At 40.8% G+C, this 7240-nt stretch overlaps 1 long non-coding RNA gene across 1 annotated transcript in view; it reads right to left on the reverse strand.

Moving 5' to 3' along the window:
* Positions 1-611: 611 nt before the first annotated feature.
* The window catches only part of LOC111815707, a 13148-nt gene continuing 6519 nt past the window's right edge, over positions 612-7240 (reverse strand). The window contains exons 2-3 of the long non-coding RNA XR_002820356.1: positions 920-924; positions 612-720 (exon numbers count right to left, since the gene is read on the reverse strand). This is a non-coding gene — a long non-coding RNA (uncharacterized LOC111815707). The remainder of the gene's footprint in view (positions 721-919; positions 925-7240) is intronic.

Consider the following 7240-nt stretch of genomic DNA (forward strand, 5'->3'; position numbering starts at 1 on the left):
TGATATCAATTTTTGTAGAGGTGGCAAATGACAAATTTCTGGTGTATTCTTCATAGAGAAACACAATTAAGGATAAGAGGCCCAGCCATAAGTAGCAAGCCACTGGCCAACTGCTTCTGGAAGACCACTCTCTTGCCTCTGTGATGCTCAGTGAGGATGATCAAGATGGTGCTGGGAGTGATGCTAGCTCTAAGTTTCCTCCCGTGCTGACTGAAGGGTTTCTTGCCGTGGCCCAAGAGCTTTTGGGATACATCTTCAGTAGGGAGCCCTGCTGTTGTTAATCATCATGCTGCTTTCTAGCCCAAATGTTCTTTATAATTTTTTCCATCACCCATGTATCCAAACCCCCTTCTATCAGAAATATCTAAAGTCTCCTTGCCACTAACTTTTAAAACACAAGTGATAGGTTATAGCCCTAGTATGAATTGCTGAATAATTATTGTGGTCATCCAACATGGCTGAAGCCTTTAAAACAATAGTTTATCTTCCTAGAGACCATCTGCTCCTTCTTCTCCAACTCAGCCCAGTGTGTAATTTTCTTTCAACTTTCCAGCCACCTCAGGGAAGGCCCCCAGCAGACCTACTCCTCAAGCCCCACCCTTGGCAAAAGGCCATAAAATCCTCAGCATCCCTTTGTTCCAATCCAGAGAATTCCTTATCTTCCCAAAGTCTCTCCATGTCGTCCAAGATAATGAAGCTCCTTTCCCTTTATGATAAAGCCTGTTTCCCTTTTACCTTCTGCCTGTTTCTCCCTGTAACATTGTCTAAAACCTATCAACAAGTACATCTGGATGGAACAGAATCATGAAGCAGTCTTCCTCATAGATTTTCCCATTGTTCTTTTTGCCATTCAGTCATTAAAATTTCACTCCCCAAATGCTTCATTTTCACAAAATTTCCATTTTTCTCGTCATAAAACTCCTTCTATTAACACTTCAAAAAATACATAAAACAGGAAGTGAAAATAAACGTGTTGATCTAACAAATCAAACTCTTAGAAGGTGAGGGAATATCTAAAAGTACAGAGACTAAGTTTGACACTCCATTTCATCTTAGGGATGATGAACTGCAGAAGTGTTGTCAAGGTCGGGACAAAGCTGGTTTTGACATCAGATGTGGAAGGACCTCAAAGGAAGCTTTTCTATTTCACATATGTCCTCAGAGCATATGTTGCATTTGGGACATTGAAAAGAGGGTCCTCTGATCACCCATTAGGTCACTGCTCTCTGCATTTATTCCCTTCCCTCAGAAGAAGAAGTGTAATCGCAGTGGACATCAAAGCTCTCCAGGAGCATCGCAAAAAGTCATTGAACCTTATGATGACCACAAAGGAAATAGACTGAAAGCATCAATGTCTTCAAGCATCTCATGCTGTGAAAAAAAATCTTTTTAGGAAACATGTGAAAAAATGTAAGGCATTTAAACATTTTTTTAAATATTATACTTAATTTTCCATAGAAAACAAATAAGAACAATAGCAAGCACAAAGTTTTGCCTTGTCAGGCAAGATAACTGGAACAAAAAATCTATTTTATCTACTAGAAAATAGGGTGTTTGAAAGCACTATTATGTTTGAAATTGAATTGTTTTCTTCACCTTCATGCTTTTTCAGTATGACTTGATAATTCACTTACACTAACAGAGCCACATGGTCACCAATTCCATTGAACACAGATGACAAGCATTTTCTTGAAGCAATTTTTTATATTTGAATGATACTACTTACATGCTGATTTTTTCTTTCTTAGTGCAATTTTATATTTCCAATGCTTAAAACTTGAGCATTTCAAAATGCAATCTTCCAAGGCATGAAAGTTTCTTGTTTCCTTTTTCTTTTCCTTTGGCAAGACCACACATTCATTAAAACTTCTCTTCTAACACTACCTGGATGTACCATCCATGCCTCTGTCTCTAAACACTAATGACACTAACTGAAGTTTTAAGCATTGATGTAGCCATTGATTTTATAAAGATCTGAAGTCACTGGAGGGAGTTGGACAGAAATGTGAAGGCTATGGTGCAGTAGCATGAGCTTTGGGCATAGAAACTAGAGATCAGAATGAAATCTAAAATCCAACATAGCAAAATAGTGTGGGCAGTGTATCAGTTAGTATTCGCTAGAAGAATAAATGTTGAATAATTATGTGTAAAGGATTTACTAGCTAGGCTTCCAATGGCTGCCTGCAGAAGAATGGCTGCCTAGGCTGCTATGTTGTCTGCATTAAAAGCTAGAGGCAGATCCAGCCCAAGCCCAGGCCCGACGAGTGTGTGGGAGAGCTTCCGTGCTCCCCTGTGCCTGCTGGACCTCTCATTACCAAGCCCAGGCCGACCACATGAGTGAGATCTTCTGCCATGCTCTCAGGACCCCTCCACCCCTCCAGAGCCAGCCCAAACCTGGCACATGAGTGAGAACTTCCACTGTGCTCTCGGGACCCCTCCAGACACAGCCCAAGCCTGGCATATAAGCCTGGGGTGAAACTCTGGAGCTGAAGTCCCTGCAGAGAGACTAGGGGCCATAACAACCCAACTAATCCAGGAGTAGACCATCTTGCCAGAGGGGCATAACAGGTTCACTTCCAAGGGCTGCAGCAGGAAAAAGCCAAGCACAGCAGCCAGACCCAAGCCAGGCACAACTGGATGAACTCAAACTTCACAGATCTACACCCAAATTTCAGTAGGTGCTAAGGTTATAACTGCTCCAAAGCTCTACACAAAAGGTCAAAGGACAGTGCTATACAAAATGACAAAAAGAAGGAGCAAAATGCAATCTCAGGCCCCAAACACTTCCAGAACAAGTGCAGAGGACACTACCACAAAAATAATTGGGAATCACACAGCTGAAACATCTGAATGAATAGTGCCTGAAGTAAGGAAACCACTACAGAAAGGTATAGGGGAACTCAGGTAAGAAATAACCTCTGAAATAAAAAAAGAAATCCCTGAATTAATAGCATCTGAAGTAAAGAATCAAATGCAGAAACATATAGAGGCAATCAGATCAGAAATAATCTCTATAGTAAAAGAATTAATAACTGCTTCTCAAGAAGACACTGATTAAAAAAAATAGAGATTAGAAAAATGACAGATTCCTTGAATGAGCAATACAGGAAAGAAATAGATCGCATGAAGCAGAGTCAAAGAGATATAGAGGAAATTAAAATCTCAATCACAAGCTGCAAAACCATTTGAGTGAAAGCAAAGACAGAGCTTCAGATCTTGAAGATGCTGGTGCAGCTAGTGAAAAGGTAAGACAAGATCTCTTAAAAACAACTAGGACGCAGGAAAAAAATAATTCAAACACCTGCATGCTGATGCAAAGATGAACAATGTGCAACTCATAGGCATCAATGAGAAATAACAAGTCAATGCAAATGATATAAGGAGAATATGGGGAGAAGTAATAGCAGAAAGCTCCCCAAATATGTGGAAACAAGTGGACGTTCAGTTAACCAAAGCATACAGAATTCAAAAGAACATTAGCACAATTAAAAACACACTAAGACATCTAATAGTCAAGATCCCAGAAATCCAGCACAAGAACAATATACTGAAAGCTACTAGAGAAAAGAAACAGATCACATTTAAAGGAAAGCCCATCAAAATAATGGTGGACTTCTCTTCGTAAACCATGAAGGCAAGAAAAGCATGCAGCAGAATACTTCAAGTCCTCTATGAAAAATTCCAGCCCAGACTACTATACCCTGCAAAACTCTCTTTCAAGTTTGATGGAGAAGTGAAATACTTCCATGGCAAAGAACAACTACATAATTTCATGATGACAAAGCCAACCCTACACAGACCACTAAAAGATGCTCTAGAGAGGGACCAAAATGATCACAATGAGAACAGAAAGAACGCACTAAATAGGGCAAATAATTAAACAGGAGAAAAAGGAGTAAACAATAGTAGGTAAATAACATGTCGACTGTAATTCAGTACATCTAATGATAACCATCAATGTAAATGGACTCAATTCACCAATTAAAAGAAACAGATTGGCACAGTGGATTAGGAAACAAAATCCAACAATATGCTGTATACAAAAAAAAAAAAAAAACTAGAGGCATGGAAAGGAATGTGCAAGGGCAATTGTGAAGAGCAGGGCTCCTCTGAAGATGGAAAAAATAGAGACTTGCTTCTTTTCCTCCTCTCACTCCATCCAGACCACCAGCACCAATGCTGTCCACATCTGGGGTGGGAATTCTCTTCAAGTTTGTGGTTGGAATATCCATCATCCACAAACACATCTGGAGCTTTGTTCCTCTGTTAGGCAATTCTTACTCAAGCCAAATCGACATATCATAAGTAATAATCAATTCTAGCCCAAGGAAAATAAATAAAAGCACCTGCAAATGTCAAAGATCCATGCATAGGCAACTTATTATGAGGATGTGGCAGTACTTTTCGAAGACATCTGCAAGATGCAGTTCTGTTGAAATACCCAAAGGGCAGCGATAGCTATCCCCTGGCCCCTATCCAGACTAGTCAAAAAAATGTTTTTAATTTCACATCTTATTTCATCACATAGGTCAACATATGGCTATATACTTTTTCATAAACTTTAAAATTGCTTGATTCCTAAAATCCGTGTATCCTTGAAAAGAGAAATTTATTGTTACCTGACTCAGAAATGACAGGAGGGATGACATGGGTCTTGTCCTCTTAATTATAAATGACATGATGCCTGTTGAGCCTTGCCTTCTCTATTCCTTTTCAGTCTCTGCCTCATTTTTCTTTCTCCTTCCCCAGCCCAGCTATACTGAAATTCATGCTCTCAAATTTCTGAAGCCTCCAATGTCTCTGAACCTTTAACTTTTCTTCATCTGGAACTCTCTTTCTACTTGTGCACTTCGTGGGACCCAAACTTTACAACCCACTTGGGATATTTCTTGCCCTGGGAAGCTATGCTTTGGATATTGGGTCAGATGGCACTTTTGGGAGCCAAAGAGCATGTTCTACCTTTAATTTCATAAGACCTATCAATGTAATTGTCAGATGAGTGCCCCCTTTCTTTCTCCAATGGAATTTGGGCACTGAAGGCAAAATTTACTTCTCTTAAGGATATCCTGGGTTTTCAGCTCAGCACAGTTCTTGACACTAAGCAGATACTTCATACCTATTTGTAAAATGTAAAACTGAGTGGAGACCAGAATGACTAATTACATCAATGTGTCTTTTTATGTGATTGTTAGAATTCAGTGCTTCTGTAACAAAAGCCTGCAGAGACTCCCTACTGGCTACGTGGCTCGGAGGTGCCATCACCTCTCTGAGTGGTATTAAGTGAGGTAACTCATGTTGCTTTTACTGCAGCTCACTTCTCACTTTTTAAAATTACATTCAAATAGAAAGGTAGCCATAGCTGAAGCCACGAGGTTCATAACTTAAAGAGGGTAAAGAAATTGAATGGGTGCAAGAAGTATTTTTATGCCATATACTGCACAGGTCCTTGTCTTAGTCCAGAAAGTTTACATTTGTAATCCGTGGATAAGTTATTGGAATCCTGTCAAGTTAATTCCATCCGCCACACCTGGTGCAACCCATGGTAAGAATAAAAACACTAAAGCATGTTAGTAGTTATGGAGAGACAAGTGGTCCTAAATCTGGCCATGATGATGACAGACAGAAACAAATGCCTTGACCCAGAGTTGAACTCGGGTTTTATTAATTCCTGAAGGGAGTAGCTTGAGGATGGGTGACTGTGAGAGTGACAGGAAGTGGGTGAGTGCTGTGAGCTGGGCTAGCTAGGAGGACTGCATGCACCTCTGCTGTGTGCAGAAAGAGAGATCTGCAGACAGTGAAGTCCTAGCCAGCTGTGTATGTAGCAATGCATGGAAATAGGGTCAGGCTCAACCAAAGTGGATATAATTGTTCTTCTTTCAAAGAGAGTCAGGGGGCCTGGGAGATAGGTCAGTAGAATAAGCACTTGCCTGGCAAGTGCAAGGGCCTGAGTTCAATCCCCAGTAGGAGAGTCGCCCACCCAAGTGGTCCTCCACGGTATGCTAGGAGGACAGAGAGAAGACATTTAAGACATTGTTCATGGGCTAGGTGGTCTAAGACTAATGTAACAATGTGGTATAAACAAAGCATCATTGCATCTTCAAATAACAAGTCTTTGGTTTGCTTTACCTTTGTTTATGGCTCAAAGCAAATGAGTTTTTCAGTGGATGCCTTTTTTTCCTTCTTATTCTAAGTTATATCCCCTAATATCAGAGCCTGATGTGAGAATTCTCTTGTGTGAGTGATTTGTGCAGGAGCGGGTGAATCTGGTAAAACCCGCAACAGATGAAGGATTCAAGGCACTTAGGCAGAGGTGAGGGCTCAGCAGAAGCCATATGCAGTCTGATCCGGGATGAGTGCCAGTCCAAAGATGGAATGCAATGTCTGGCTCAGACGTCAGCTATCATTTCGCTCCCCAATGTCAGTCAGTTGTTTTCTGTACGCAGAGTTTTGTAGAGAGAATTTCATCTCCAGCCATTTCCAGGAGGTTTTCCTCTGGAGAAGAAAAGTCTGAGACCTTAGTAAGCAAAGCTTGCTGGGACCTGAGAGCACCAGCCTGTGAAGAGGGGTGGAAGAAGGCGTCAAATGTTTTAGTACAATTCAGTCCTGACACAGGCGTCCATAGCCATCTTAGGTACTCCCAGAACACCGATTCAACTTTCTTACAAGGCACATTTCCATAACATTATTATTTCTTATACTTGAGACTTTTGGGAAAAATGGAGACAAATTATTTTAATGTTGCTTGGGAAAAGCATACTTTTTGACTACTCCAAATTCCCATTAAATTCTAAGAAAATCATTTCCACAATTTGTTTTTAATTACTCTAAGATGAATATGAGGAAAAAGCTTCAAACCATAGCAAAGAGATTGAATTTAGATGTTTGGAAGATAATGTATAATAATAAACTCTAGGATTTACCCACTCTGATAAGAAGTATGGAAGTATTGTAATAAAAGACATTTTTAGGGCCAGCTAGATAGCTCAATGGATTAGAGTGCCTGCTTAGGCAGACGCAGGGGTTAGAGGTTCAATCCCAGGGCTGCCGTACCAGCCCCGCTCCTGAGGCATGCTGAGATGGCAATTGATACTGGGCATAGTGGTGCACACCTATAATCCTAGTGCTTGGGAAGCTGAAAACAGGCATATCACCACAAGTCCAATACGTGTAGCGAGGCCCTGTAGACCCTGCACTAAATGAAGGAGGAGGAGGAAGAGGAGGAGGAGGAGGAGGAGGAGGA

The sequence above is a fragment of the Octodon degus genome, unplaced genomic scaffold (genome assembly GCF_000260255.1).
Source record: "Octodon degus isolate 3935 unplaced genomic scaffold, OctDeg1.0 scaffold00020, whole genome shotgun sequence".
In the NCBI taxonomy this organism is placed as follows: domain Eukaryota; kingdom Metazoa; phylum Chordata; class Mammalia; order Rodentia; family Octodontidae; genus Octodon; species Octodon degus.